We start from the raw sequence: 15,881 nt of genomic DNA, 5'->3' as shown, positions 1-15,881 counted from the left end.
GGAATTTTTGGCATAGGTTTCACGTCAGGGGGGTCTCCGAGTGTCCACGAGGCAGGGGCCCATGCCCAGGGGGTGGGCGCGCCCTCCACCCTCATGGACAGCTCGGGACTCTTCTGGCCCAACTCTTTTGCTCCGGAGGCTTCTTTTGGTCCATAAAAAATCATCAAAAATTGGCACGTCAATTGGACTCCGTTTGGTATTCCTTTTCTGTAAAACTCAAAAACAAGGAAAAACAGAAACTGGCACTGGGCTCTAGGTTAATAGGTTAATCCCAAAAATCATATAAAATAGCATATAAAACATCCTAGAAGGATAATATAATAGCATGAATACTTCATAAATTATAGATACGTTGGAGACGTATCAGCATCCCCAAGCTTAATTCCTGCTCGTCCTCGAGTAGGTAAATGATAAAGATAATAATTTATGAAGTGTGAATGCTAGCGAGTGCATAAGTTTGATCAATGATAATTTCAATCACCTTTTCTAGCATCATTATATGTCATAACAGTAGCTCAACTCATAAAACTTTTCATGATCAAGTAACAAGCTATTCACATGTTAAAGCATAGATCATAAACTTTCTTGAAAACTAACAAACAGTTCTCAGTCATCAAACAATTGCAATTCATCTTATTTTCAGGAAGGGTCTATGTAAGAGCTTTGATTTAGCAAATCCCACATAGTCAACTATCATATAGTCTTCCATGATTGCTACCATCAAAGCATATTTTTAGAACAAATAGCATCCATCGAACACAGAGAAAGATAGGGGCTTAATGTTTCGCCTCCCAACTTATTTATCATATAGATAATTGTCAACGATAATAGTTCATGCTCAAATATATTTGAATGGCCATATATGCTTAGATCTTTCTCCACCACATGATGCTTGCCAACTAAAGAGTAGGTTGGAATGAGAAGGAATACTACTGACTCTTGCATAAAAGTAAAAGATAGACCCTTCGCAGAGGGAAGAAGGGATTTGCAGAGGTGCCAGAGCTCGAAGCTAAAACAGAGATGAAAATAATTTTGAGAGGTATGCTTTCATTGTCAACATAACGACCAAGAGTTCCCAATATTTTACATACTAGATACATTATAGGCGGTTCCCAAACAGAAAGGTAAAGATTTTACTCCCCCTCCATCAACAATCACACTCCACGGCTTGTCCGAAACAACGGGTGCCGTCCAACTATCAACAATCCTGGGGGAGTTTTGTTTAAATTATTTGCGATTTTGTTTTTGATCTTTTGATCATAGGACTGGGCATCCCAGTTATCAGCCATTTTCTCATGAATGATGAGTGGAGTCCACTCATCGTGAGAATAACCCACCTAGCATGGAAGATACTGATAGCCCCTAGTCGCTACATGAGCGATTCGGGCATACAAAACAGATTATTATTTGAAGGTTTAGAGTTTGGCACATGCAAATTTACTTGGAACGGCATGTAAATACCGCATATAGGTAGATATGGTGGACACTCATGGAAGAAACTTGGTTCAAGGAATTTTGATGCACAAGCAGTATTCCCGCTTAGTACAGATATTTTGGCTAGCAAAGGATTCTAAATAGCAAGCACCACATGTTGGAGGATCCATAAGAATATAACTTGTATGCAAATATACCCAAGCATAACTCATTATGTTGTCTTCCTTGTACAACTTCAACTAATTTGCTCAGGTTTGAAAATAATTAATGGGTCTCACAATCATAGAACATGTCCAAGATAGTATATTTATATGTGAAATCTCTCTTCCTTCAATATTCTTTCATGAATTGTTCAAGTGACCAATACAATGTTTGCTACCCTTCAAAAAAATTACCACCTCTACTTCTTATATGTGAAGGCATTATTCCCCATGGGAAAGGCATATGAAACGTATATAATTTCAGATTTATGACATTCAACTATTTACTCATAGGATATAAGTGAAGCGCACGAGTAAATGACAAACTACTCCAAAAAGATATAAGTGAAGATCAATGAGTTGTCAGATAATTATTTAGCTATGTGAGGACTCTCTCTCATTTAAGTATTTAAGATCTTAAGGTATTATTCAAACATCAAGCAAAACAAAATAAAACAACATTTCAAGGATAGCATTCATCATGTGAAGAAGCAAAAACTTAGGCTCAACCGATACTAACCGATAGTTGTTGAAGAAGAAAGGTGGGATGCCTACCGGGGCATCCCCAAGCTTAGATGCTCGAGACTTCTTGAAATATTATCTTGGGGTGACTTGGGCATCCCCAAGCTTGAGCTTTTGTGTCTCCTTAATTCCTCTCATATCACGGTTTCCTAAATCTCGAAAGCTTCACCCACACCAAACTCAACAAGAACTCGTGAGATAAGTTAGTATAAACCAATGCAAAAACCTTATCATTTTCTACTGTAACAAATCACTAAAATTATTATTCAACATTGCATACTAAATGCCTCTGCATATTTAACACTCCTATCCTCAAATAGAATCATTAAACAAGCAAACATATGCAAACAATGCAAACATAACAGCAATCTGCCAAAACAGTACAGTCTATAAAGAATGCAAGATTCATCATACTTCCCTAACTCCAAACATTATGAAATTCTACCACACTGTAGAAAATTTATCAGAGCTTATTATGTAAAAAGTTTCAATATTTTATCATATTCTGGCTTTTCTAGGGAATTTTTGCAACAGCGATAAACTTTCTGTTTTGAAACAGCAACATGTATACTTGCAAAATAAGCATGGTAAAGGCTATCCTTGACATTTTTGTTGAAAATAAAGATGCAAAACATTATTCTAAATAACATCAAGAAAATCCTAGCAAAATAAAATGACACTCCAAGCAAAACACATATCATGTGGTGAATAAAAATGTAGCTCCAAGTAAAGTTACCGATGAACGAAGACGAAAGAGGGGATGCCATCCGGGGCACCCCCAAGCTTAGGCTCTTGGTTTTCCTTGAATATTACCTTGGGGTGCCTTGGGCATCCCCAAGCTTAGGCTCTTGCCACTCCTTATTCCATAGTCCATCGAATCTTTACCCAAAACTTGAAAACTTCACAACACAAAACTTAACAGAAAACTCGTAAGCTCCGTTAGTATAAGAAAATAAATCACCACTTAGGTACTGTTGTGAACTCATTCTAAATTCTTATTAGTGTAATATCTACTGTATTCCAACTTCTCTATGGTTCATACCCTCCGATACTACTCTTAGATTCATCAAAATAAGCAAACAACACATAGAAAACAGAATCTGTCAAAAACAGAACAGTCTGATCTGTATCAAACGTATACTTCTGGAACTCCAAAAATTCTGAAATAAATTGTTGGACCTGAGGAATTTGTCTATTAATCTTTTGCAAAAATAATCAACTTAAAAGCACTCTTCTGTAAAATAATGACAGCTAAACTCGTGAGCGCAAAGTTTCTGTTTTTTACAGCAAGATCACATTAACTTCCACCCAAGTCTTCCCAAAGGTTCTACTTGGCACTTTATTGAAACAAAAGCTATAAAACATGATTAGTACAGTAGATTAATCATGCGAACACACAAAAACAGTAGGGGTAAATATTGGGTTGTCTCCCAACAAGCGCTAACGTTTAATGCCCCTAGCTAGGCATGATGATTTCAATGATGCTCACATAAAAGATGAGAATTGAAACATAATGGGAGCATCATGAAGAATATGACTAGCACATTTAAGTCTAACCCACTTCCTATGCATACGGATTTTGTGAGCAAACAACTTATGGTAACAATAATCAACTAGCGTAGGAAGGCAAAGCAAGCATAACTTCAAAACTTTAAGCACATAGAGAGGAAACTTGATATTTTGCAATTCCTACAAGCATATATTCCTCCCTCATAATAATTTTCAGTAGCATCATGAATGAATTCAACAATATAACCAGCACCTAAAGCATTCTTTTCATGATCTACAAGCATAGAAAATTTACTACTCTCCACATAAGCAAAATTCTTCTCATCAATAGTAGTGGGAGCAAACTCAACAAAATAACTATCATGTGAAGCATAATCCAATTGAAAATTAAAATCATGATGACAAGTTTCATGGTTATCTTCATTCTTTATAGCATACGTGTCATCACAATAATCATCATAAATAGGAGGCATGCTATCATCATAAAGTTATTTGCTCGTCAAAACTTGGGGGACAAAAAATATCATCTTCATCAAACATAGCTTCCCCAAGCTTGTGGCTTTGCATATCATTAGCATCATGGATATTCAAGGAATTCATACTAACAACATTGAAATCATGCTCATCATTCAAATATTTAGTGCCAAACATTCTAATGCATTCTTCCTCTAGCAATTGAGCACAATTATCGGAATCCTTATTTTCACGAAAGACATTAAAAAGATGAAGCATATGAGGCACCCTCAGTTCCATTTTTTTGTAGTTTTCTTTTATAGACTAAACTAGTGATAAAACAAGAAACAAAAAGATTCGATTGCAAGATCTAAAGATATACCTTCAAGCACTCACCTCCCCGGCAACGGCGCCACAAAAGAGCTTGATGTCTACTACGTAACCTTCTTCTTGTAGACGTTGTTGGGCCTCCAAGTGCAGAGGTTTGTAGGACAGTAGCAAATTTCCCTCAAGTGGATGACCTAAGGTTTATCAATCCGTGGGAGGCGTACGATGAAGATGGTCTCTCTCAAACAACCCTGCAACCAAATAACAAAGAGTCTCTTGTGTCCCCCACACACCCAATACAATGGTAAATTGTATAGGTGCACTAGTTCGGCGAAGAGATGGTGATACAAGTGCAATATGGATGATAGATATAGGTTTTTGTAATCTGAAAATATAAAAACAGCAAGGTAACAAGTGGTAAAAGTGAGCGTAAACGGTATTGCAATGCTAGGAAACAAGGCCTAGGGTTCATACTTTCACTAGTGCAAGTTCTCTCAACAATAATAACATAATTGGATCATATAACTATCCCTCAACATGCAACAAAGAGTCACTCCAAAGTCACTAATAGCAGAGAACAAACAAAGAGATTATGGTAGGGTACGAAACCACCTCAAAGTTATTCTTTCGGATCGATCTATTCAAGAGTTTGTACTAGAATAACACCTTAAGACACATATCAACCAAAACCCTAATGTCACCTAGATACTCCAATGTCACCTCAAGTATCCATGGGTATGATTATACGATATGCATCACACAATCTCAGATTCATCTATTCAATCCAACACAAAGTACTTCAAAGAGTGCCCCAAAGTTTCTACCGGAGAGTCAAGACGAAAACGTGTGCCAACCCCTATGCATAAGTTCACAATGTTACGGAACCCGCAAGTTGATCACCAAAACATACATCAAGTAGATCACGTGAATATCCCATTGTCACCACAGATAAGCACATGCAAGACATACATCAAGTGTTCTCAAATCCTTAAAGACTCAATCCGATAAGATAACTTCAAAGGGAAACTCAATCCATTACAAGAGAGTAGAGGGGGAGAAACATCATAAGATCCAACTATAATAGCAAAGCTCGCGATACATCAAGATCGTGCCAAATCAAGAACACGAGAGAGAGAGAGATCAAACACATAGCTACTGGTACATACCCTCAGCCCCGAGGGTGAACTACTCCCTCCTCGTCATGGAGAGCGCTGGGATGATGAAGATGGCCACCGGTGATGGATCCCCCCTCCGGCAGGGTGCCGGAACAGGGTGCCGATTGGTTTTCGGTGGCTACAGAGGCTTGTGGCGGCGGAACTCCCGGTCTAGGTTATTTTCTGGAGGTTTCTGTATTTATAGGAATTTTTGGCGTAGGTTTCACGTCAGGGGGGTCTCCGAGTTGTCCACGAGGCAGGGGCCCACGCCCAGGGGGTGGGCGCACCCTCCACCCTCGTGGACAGCTCGGGACTCTTCTAGCCCAACTCTTTTGCTCCGGAGGCTTCTTTTGGTCCATAAAAAATCATCAAAAATTGGCACGTCAATTGGACTCCGTTTGGTATTCCTTTTCTGTAAAACTCAAAAACAAGGAAAAAACAGAAACTGACACTGGGCTCTAGGTTAATAGGTTAGTCCCAAAAATCATATAAAATAGCATATAAATGCATATAAAATATCCTAGAAGGATAATATTATAGCATGAATACTTCATAAATTATAGATACGTTGGAGACGTACCAATACTTCTTCCTCAAGCTTACCATTGAGGAATGCACTTTTCACATCCATTTGATATAAGATGATGTCATGATGGTTATCATAAGCAAGTAATATGCGAATAGCCTCAAGTCTAGCAATAGGTGCAAAAGGTTCATCGAAATCAATTCCTTCAACCTGTGTGTAGCCTTGAGCTACTAGTCGTGCCTTATTCCTCACCACAAGGCCATTTTCATCTTGCTTGTTGCGGTAGATCCACTTTGTGCCGATGATATTGTGCTTGCGAGGATCTGGACGTTTGACCAGTTCCCAGACGTTGTTGAGCTCGAACTGATGTAATTCCTCTTGCATAGCTTGAATCCACTCAGGCTCCAGAAATGCTTCATCTACCTTAGTGGGCTCTGTGATAGAGACGAAAGCAAAGTGCCCACAAAAGTTAGACAAATGTGAAGCTTTTGAGCGTGTGAGAGGACCTGGAATGTTGATGTCGCTAATGATTTTCTCAATCTGCACTTTGTTTGCAACACGAGGATGAGCTGGTTGTCGTCGAGGAATTTGATCAGCATTTCTTCAGCACCATTTTCTTTAGGTGCATCAGTATGATGTTTTTCACGTTCTGGAATGATTTTTTCAGCAGATTCTTCGATGGGAATGACATCCTCAGTAGCTTTGAACTTGATAGTTTCCTCAGGTGACTGTTCATCTAACACAGAAGGTAGGTGCTCTCTTTGCGAGCCATTTGTTTCATCGAACCGCACATCTACAGTTTCAACAACTTTGTGGTGTACATTGTTGAAGACTCTGTAGGTGTGCGAGTCCTTTCTGTAACCAAGCATAAAACCTTCATGTGCTTTCGGTGCAAATTTAGAATTGCGATGAGGATCTCTAATCCAACATTTAGCACCGAAGACTTTGAAATAACTCACATTGGGTTTCTTGTCAGTGAGGAGTTCGTATGCAGTCTTCTTGAAGAATTTGTGAAGATATACCCTGTTGATGATGTGGCACGCAGTATCAATTGCCTCAGTACAGAAGCGACAAGGTGTCTTGTATTCATCAAGCATAGTGCAAGCCATGTCAACAAGAGTCCTGTTCTTGCGCTCCACGACGCCATTCCGCTGAGGAGTATAGGGAGCAGATAACTCATGAGTAATACCAAGTTCATCAAGATAGTCATTGAGACCAATATTCTTGAACTCAGATCCATTGTCACTTCTGATGTGCTTTATCTTCACACCAAAGTTGGTTGAAGCCCTCGAGGAAAATCGTTTGAAGACTTCCTGCACTTCATATTTGTAGGTGACAATGTGCACCCATGTGTAACGAGAGTAATCATCAACAATAACAAAGCCATATAGAGATGCTTCATTTGTAAATGCACAATAGTGATTAGGACCAAAGAGATCCATGTGAAGCAATTCAAATGGACGAGTAGTAGTCATGATAGTCTTCGTTGGATGCTTGGCTTTGGTCATCTTTCCAGCTTCACAGGCTCCGCACAAGTGATCCTTGAGGAATTTGACATTCTCAATGCCAATGACATGATTCTTCTTCGCTAGCGTGTGCAAATTCCTCATGCCAGCATGACCTAGTCGTCGATGCCATAGCCAGCCTTCTGAAGCTTTTGCATGTAGACATATGGCTGGTTGTGGTCCTGTAGAGAAATCAACAATATACAGATCTCCTCTCCTAAAGCCTTCGAAGACTTTGGAATTGTCAGCTTCCCTGATCACAACACAATGATACTTGCCAAAGATAACAACCATATCAAGATCACAAAGCATTGAGACAGACATGAGGTTGTATCCTAAGGACTCGACAAGCATGACTTTGTCCATGTGTCGATCCTTTGAGATCGCAACCTTACCTAGACCCAATACCTGACTTTTGCCTTTGTCAGCGAAGATGATATGCTTCAGATGCGATGGAGATAAGGGGACATCCATCAATAGATTCTTGTCATCGGTCATGTGATTTGTACATCCACTGTCGAGGACCTACTCAGTAGCTTTGGGTTCATCATCCTGCAGATGAATTAGTGCAACTTACGAACTCATATACTTCATCAGTGAAGAATATGACATCAAATTCATCATCAATTTCATCAAGCAGTGGAACAGATAAAACAGAATGAGGACGTGAGAAAAGAAAGTTCATTTCTTCATGATTAGCTTGCGTCCTTTCAAGCCTATACAGGTCTCCAGCAAATTCTTCAGACATTTAAGTTCGTCTGGAGACCTGTCCCTACATAAGAGATTAGTTCCTTTTCTTCACCACCCACATCTAAAGGGGTGGCAAAGAGTTCATCATTCTGTGAGCTCCATAAGAGAAAGGTGGCATAGAAGCCATTCCATTTCGTTTCACATATGAGGAGTTAGGGTAAGCATATGGATAAGCAGAGAAATTCTTCGAGGACTTATGAACATAATAGTTAGAAGAATAATGCTCATATTCATAGCCCTTAGCTCTTCCCTGCGAAACAGAGGTGTTAGCACAATAACGTTCATATGAGGACTTTGATCCTTTTGAGGAATTTGATCCATATGAAGAATTTTGTCTGGGGTTCCTATTCTTCACAGGTGGTGTCATGATGACATTCACCTGAAGATTTTCAAGGCACCTTTTAGGAACCCAGATTTTCTTCATAGGGGAACCGTTCTTGCAGTTAGTGCCAACATATCTAGCAAATACTTCACCATTCTGATTTTTGAATATTTTATAATTGGAGTCAAATGACTCATCAGAAGAATGAGGAGATTCACATGTAAAGCCAGATAAAGTAGATGGATCTACTAGAGGCCCCTTTGCAGCAACCCATGAGGTTTTGGGGTACTTCTCAGGCTTCCAATATGTTCCATCAGCATTGATTTTCCTCTCAAAGGCAATACCCTCTTTCCTAGGGTTCCTGTTGAGAATCTGCTTTTTAAGCACATCACAAAGAGTCTGATGCCCTTTGAGGCTTTTGTACATGCCTTTCATATACAATTCCTTCATCCCTGCATCATCAGTGATACTAGCAATGTCCTCAGATGAGTAATTAGTGATAGCAGAGACAGGTGAAGAATTTGTAGCAGAAGAAGCATTTGAACATTCAGGTGAGGAATTAGTAGATTCACGTTCAATGCACTTCAAGCATGGAGGAATGAATTCTTCCTGGGCAGCGCTGATTTGTTGAGCAAGTAATGAATCGCGCTCCTTCTGAAGATCTTCATAACTCACCCTTAGCTTTTCAAGATCTTGCTTTCTTTGAAGAAATTCATAAGAAAGCTTCTCATGATCAGATAAGAGAGTGTTATGATGACTTTAAAGGTTGTCAAACTTAGACTGAAGTCTCTGAAGACTTTCAGCCAAAGCTTTTGACTGGTCCATTTCTTCACCCAACATATCATCGCTCTTATCAAGCATGTATTGAACTTTTTCCAAAGCTCTTTGTTGTTTAGTGGCAAGGGAAGCAAGTTTGACATAACTGGGTCCAAATTCATCACCAGATTCCTCATCACTAGACTCAGATAGGTAGCATTCAGTTACCTTAGCACCTTTTGCCATGAGGCATGGTGTAGAGGATGATGATTCTGGTTTGAATGTCATAGCTTTGAGTGATTCCTTGAAATCCTCAAACCAAGGATCATGACGAGTTCGATGACCTTCATAGAACCAAGAGAGTCGGTCCCAGATAAGCTTCGCATGGCTGAGATGCATGATATTCCTGGACTGATTTTGAGATAGACAGGAGCAAATGACGTCCTTCGCCATGAGATTGAGAAGTGTGTACTTGTGAATGTCATCAGCTTCCGCCATATTGCATAGATCGGTAAGATCAATCTCAGTGACGGTCCACAGCTCGTTGTTCATCGCTATGAGGCGCTTCTTCATCATGACTTTCCACTTGGGATAGTTGTGTCCGTCAAAGATGGGGCATGATACAGTCTTCATTCCTGTGGTCGACATAACTAAAACTCTAGGCGGTTAAACCAAAATCACACAGAACAAGGGAGTACCTTGCTCTGATACCAATTGAAAGTGCGTTATATCGACTAGAGGGGGGTGAATAGGCGATTTTTATGAATTCTTCACTGAGGAATTTCAGGGTGAGGAAATTCCTAAGCGAAGAACTACTAGCAGCGGAATAAGTACTCAGATGCAAACATAACAGAACCTAAGCATGGTCATCATGATGAAATGAAAACAAGCATAGAGTACAGAAAGCGTAAACACAGGATAAAACAGGATGGAGACAAACAGACTAAAGAAATTGAACTGAGGAAATGGAGAAAGTCTTCAGTCAAAGTCTTCAGACAGATATGAACAAGCACACAACACAGTAATGAGGAAATGAAAGAGTTGAGGAAATAGAACCAGTAGGCTTGGTGAAGATAATGATTTGGTAGACCAATTCCAACTGCTGTGACAGTTGTACGTATGGTTGGAGCGGCTAGGTATTTAAACCTGAGGACACACAGTCCTCACCGTATTCTCCTTGAGCTAAGGTCACACAGACCTCGCCCAATCACTCGTGGTAAGTCTTCGGGTGACTTCCAAACCTTCACAAACTCGGTCACTCGGCGATCCACAATTTCCTATTGGATGCTCAGACCATGACGCCTAACCGTCTGGAAGATGCACAATCTTCAAAGGTAACAAGCATCGGATCCACGCAGGATCAATCCCTTCAGTGATGCTCAATCACTTTAGGTTTGTAGGTGTTTGGGTTTTGATTTCCTCACTTGATGATTTTCGCTCAAAGTCCTCGGAGGATGGGATGCTCTCAAATGACAAGTGTTAGTTTCTCTCGGAGCAGCCAACCAGCTAGTGGTTGTAGGGGGCAGCTATTTATAGCCTAGGGAGTGCTACCTCTTGAGCACTGCGTTGGTTTTCCCTTGAAGAGGAAAGGGTGATGCAGCAAAGTAGCGTAAGTATTTCCCTCAGTTTTTGAGAACCAAGGTATCAATCCAGTAGGAGGCCACGCACGAGTCCCTCGCACCTACACAAACAAATAAAATCCTCGCAACCAACACAATAAAGGGGTTGTCAATCCCTTCACGGTCACTTACGAAAGTGAGATCTGATAGATATGATAAGATAATATTTTTGGTATTTTATGATAAAGATGCAAAGTAAAATAAAAGGCAATAAAAATAACTAAGTGTTGGAAGAAGAATATGATGGAAAATAGATCCGGGGGCCATAGGTTTCACTAGTGGCTTCTCTCGAGAGCATAAGTATTACGGTGGGTAAACAAATTACTGTTGAGCAATTGACAGAATTGAGCATAGTTATGAGAATATCTAGGTATGATCATGTATATAGGCATCACGTCCGCGACAAGTAGACCGACTCCTGCCTGCATCTACTACTATTACTTCACACATCGACCGCTATCCAGCATGCATCTAGAGTATTAAGTTCAAAAGAACAGAGTAACGCTTTAAGTAAGATGACATGATGTAGAGGGATAAACTCATGCAATATGATATAAACCCCATCTTGTTATCCTCGATGGCAACACTACAATACGTGCCTTGCTGCCCCTACTGTCACTGGGAAAGGACACCGCAAGATTGAACCCAAAGCTAAGCACTTCTCCCATTGCAAGAAAGATCAATCTAGTAGGCCAAACCAAACTGATAATTCAAAGAGACTTGCAAAGATAACCAATCATACATAAAAGAATTCAGAGAAGATTCAAATATTGTTCATAGATAAACTTGATCATAAACCCACAATTCATGGGTCCCAACAAACACACCGCAAAAGAAGATTACATCGAATAGATCTCCACGAAAGAGGGGGAGAACATTGTATTGACATCCAAAAAGAGAGAAGAAGCCATCTAGCTAATAACTATGCACCCGAAGGTCTGAGGTAAACTACTCACACATCATCGGAGAGGCTATGGTGTTGATGTAGAAGCCCTCCGTGATCGATGCCCCCTCCGGCGGAGCTCCGGAAAAGGCCCCAAGATGGGATCTCACGGGTACAGAAGGTTGCGGCGGTGGAATTAGGTTTTTGGCTCCGTATCTGGTAGTTTGGGGGTACGTAGGTATATATACGAGGAAGAAGTACGTCGGTAGAGCAACGTGTGTCCCACGAGGGTGGAGGGCGCGCCCAGGGGGGTAGGCGCGCCCCCTACCTCGTGCCTTCCTGGTTGATGTCTTGACGTAGGGTCCAAGTCCTCTGGATCACGTTTGTTCCGAAAATCATGGTCCCAAAGGTTTCATTCCGTTTGGACTCCGTTTGATATTATTTTTCTGCAAACTCTGAAATAGGCAAAAAAAACAGCAATTCTGGGCTGGGCCTCCGGTTAATAGGTTAGTCCCAAAAATACTATAAAAGTGTACAATAAAGCCCAATAATGTCCAAAACAGAATATAATATAGCATGGAACAATAAAAAATTATAGATACGTTGGAGACGTATCAAGCATCCCCAAGCTTAATTCCTGCTCGTCCTCGAGTAGGTAAATGATAAAAACAGAATTTTTGATGTGGAATGCTACTTGGCATAATTTCAATGTAATTCTCTTAATTGTGGTATGAATATTCAGATCCGAAAGATTCAAGACAAAAGTTTAATATTGACATAAAAATAATAATACTTCAAGCATACTAACTAAGCAATTATGACTTCTCAAAATAACATGGCCAAAGAAAGTTATCCCTACAAAATCATATAGTCTGGCTATGCTCTATCTTCACCACACAAAGTATTTAAATCATGCACAACCCCGATGACAAGCCAACCAATTGTTTCATACTTTTGGTGTTCTCAAACTTTTTCAATCTTCACGCAATACATGAGCGTGAGCCATGGACATAGCACTATATATGGAATAGAATGGTGGTTGTGGAGAAGACAAAAAAAGAGAAGATAGTCTCACATCAACTAGGCGTATCAAGGGGATATGGAGATGCCCATTAATAGATATCAATGTGAGTGAGTAGGGATTGCCATGCAATGGATGCACTAGAGCTATAAGTATATGAAAGCTCAACAAAAGGAACTAAGTGGGTGTGCATCCAACTCGCTTGCTCACGAAGACCTAGGGCATTTTGAGGAAACCCATCATTGGAATATACAAGCCAAGTTCTATAATGAAATTTCCCACTAGTATATGAAAGCGACAAAATGAGAGACTCTATATCATGTAGATCACGGTGCTACTTTGAAGCACAAGTGTGGTAAAAGGATAGTAACATTGTCCCTTCTCTCTTTTTCTCTCTCTCTTTTTTTTGTTTGGGCCTTTTCTCTTTTTTTATGGCCTCCTTTTTTTTAAGTCCGGAGTCTCATCCCGACTTGTGGGGGGATCATAGTCTCCATCATCCTTTCCTCACTTGGGAAAATGCTCTAATAATGATGATCATCACACTTTTATTTACTTACAACTCAACAATTACAACTCAATACTTAGAACAAAATATGACTCTATGTGAATGCCTCCGGCGGTATACCGGGATATGCAATGAATCAAGAGCGACATGTATGAAAGAATTATGAACGGTGGCTTTGCCACAAATACGATGTCACTACATGATCATGCAAGGTAATATGACCATGATGGAGCGTGTCATGATAAACAAAACGGTGGAAAGTTGCATGACAATATATCTCGGAATGGCTATGGAAATGCCATAATAGGTAGGTATGGTGGCTGTTTTGAGGAAGGTATATGGTGGGTGTAGGATACCAGCGAAAAGTGCGCGGTATTAGAGAGGCTAGCAATGGTGGAAGGAAGAAAGTGCGTATAATCCATGGACTCAACATTAGTCATAAAGAACTCATATACTTATTGCAAAAATCTACAAGTTCTCAAAGCAAAGGATTGCGCGCATGCTCCTGGGGGGATAGATTGGTAGGAAAAGACCATCGCTCGTCCCCGACCGTCACTCATAATGAAGACAATCAATAAATAAATCATGCTCCGACTTCATCACATAACGGTTCACCATACGTGCATGCTACGGGAATCACAAACTTTAACACAAGTATTTTTCAAATTCAAAACTACTCAACTAGCATGACTCTAATATCACCATCTTTCGTATCTCAAAATAATTATCAAGCATCAAACTTCTCATGGTATTCAACACACTCATAAGATTTTTTTTTTACTAATCTTGAATGCCTAACATGATTAAAGCAAATTACCACGCTGTTTTGTAGGACTCTCAAAACTACTCAACTAGCATGACTCTAATATCACCATCTTCATATCTCAAAACAATTATCAAGCATCAAACTTCTCATGGTATTCAACACACTCATAAGATTTTTTTTTACTAATCTTGAATGCCTAACATGATTAAAGCAAATTACCACGCTTTTTTGTAGGACTCTCAAAATAATCTAAGTGAAGCATGAGAGAACAATAGTTTCTATAAAACAAATCAACCACCGTGCTCTAAAAGATATAAGTGAAGCACTAGAGCAAAAACTATATAGCTCAAAAGATATAAGTGAAGCACATAGAGTATTCTAACAATTTCCGAATCATGTGTGTCTCTCTCAAAAGGTGTGTACAGCAAGGATGATTGTGGCAAACTAACAAATAAAGACTCAAATAATACAAGACGCTCCAAGCAAAACACATATCATGTGGTGAATAAAAATATAGCTCCAAGTAAAGTTACCGATGGAAGTAGACGAAAGAGGGGATGCCTTCCGGAGCATCCCCAAGCTTTGGCTTTTTGGTGTCCTTAGATTATCTTGGGGTGCCATGGGCATCCCCAAGCTTAGGCTCTTGCCACTCCTTGTTCCATAATCCATCAAATCTTTTACCCAAAACTTGAAAACTTCACAACACAAAACTTAGCAGAAAATCTCGTGAGCTCCGTTAGCGAAAAAAAACAAAACACCACTTCAAGGTAATGTAATGAACTCATTATTTATTTATATTGGTGTTAAACCTACTGTATTCCAACTTATCTATGGTTCATAAACTATTTTATTAGCCATAGATTCATCAAAATAAGCAAACAACACACGAAAAACAGAATCTGTCAAAAACAGAACAGTCTGTAGTAATCTGTAACTAATGCAAACTTCTGGAACTCAAAAACATCAGCCAAAATAGGACGACCTAGACAATTTGTTTATTGATCAGCAGCAATTGGAATCAATATTTTATCACGTTTTGGTGATTTTTAACAATTATTTTCGTGAACAGAAAGTTTCTGGAATTTTCAGCAAGATCAAATAACTATCATCCAAGAAGATCCTATAGGTTTAACTTGGCACAAACACTAATTAAAACATAAAAACAAATCTAACCGGAGGCTAGATCAAATATTTATTCCTAAACAGAAGCAAAAAGCAAAAAACTAAAAAAAAAAATTGGGTTGCCTCCCAACAAGCGATATCGTTTAACGCCCCTAGCTAGGCATAAAAGCAAGGATAGATCTAGGTATTGCCATCTTTGGTAGGTAATCCATAAGTGGCTCTCATAATAGATTCATAAGGTAATTTTATTTTCGTTCTAGGGAAGTGTTCCATGCCTTTCCTTAATTGAAATTGGAATCTAATATTCCCTTCCTTCATATCAATAATTGCACCAATCGTTCTAAGGAAAGGTCTACCAAGAATAATAGGACATGAAGGATTGCAATCTATATCAAGAACAATAAAATCTACGGGCACATAGTTCCTATTTGCAACAATAAGAACATCATTAATTCTTCCCATAGGTTTCTTAATGGTGGAATCCGCAAGGTGCAAGTTTAGAGAGCA

Source organism: Triticum aestivum, chromosome 1D, assembly GCF_018294505.1.
Source record: "Triticum aestivum cultivar Chinese Spring chromosome 1D, IWGSC CS RefSeq v2.1, whole genome shotgun sequence".
Lineage (NCBI taxonomy): Eukaryota > Viridiplantae > Streptophyta > Magnoliopsida > Poales > Poaceae > Triticum > Triticum aestivum.
Note: the sequence above shows the minus strand (reverse complement) of the source record.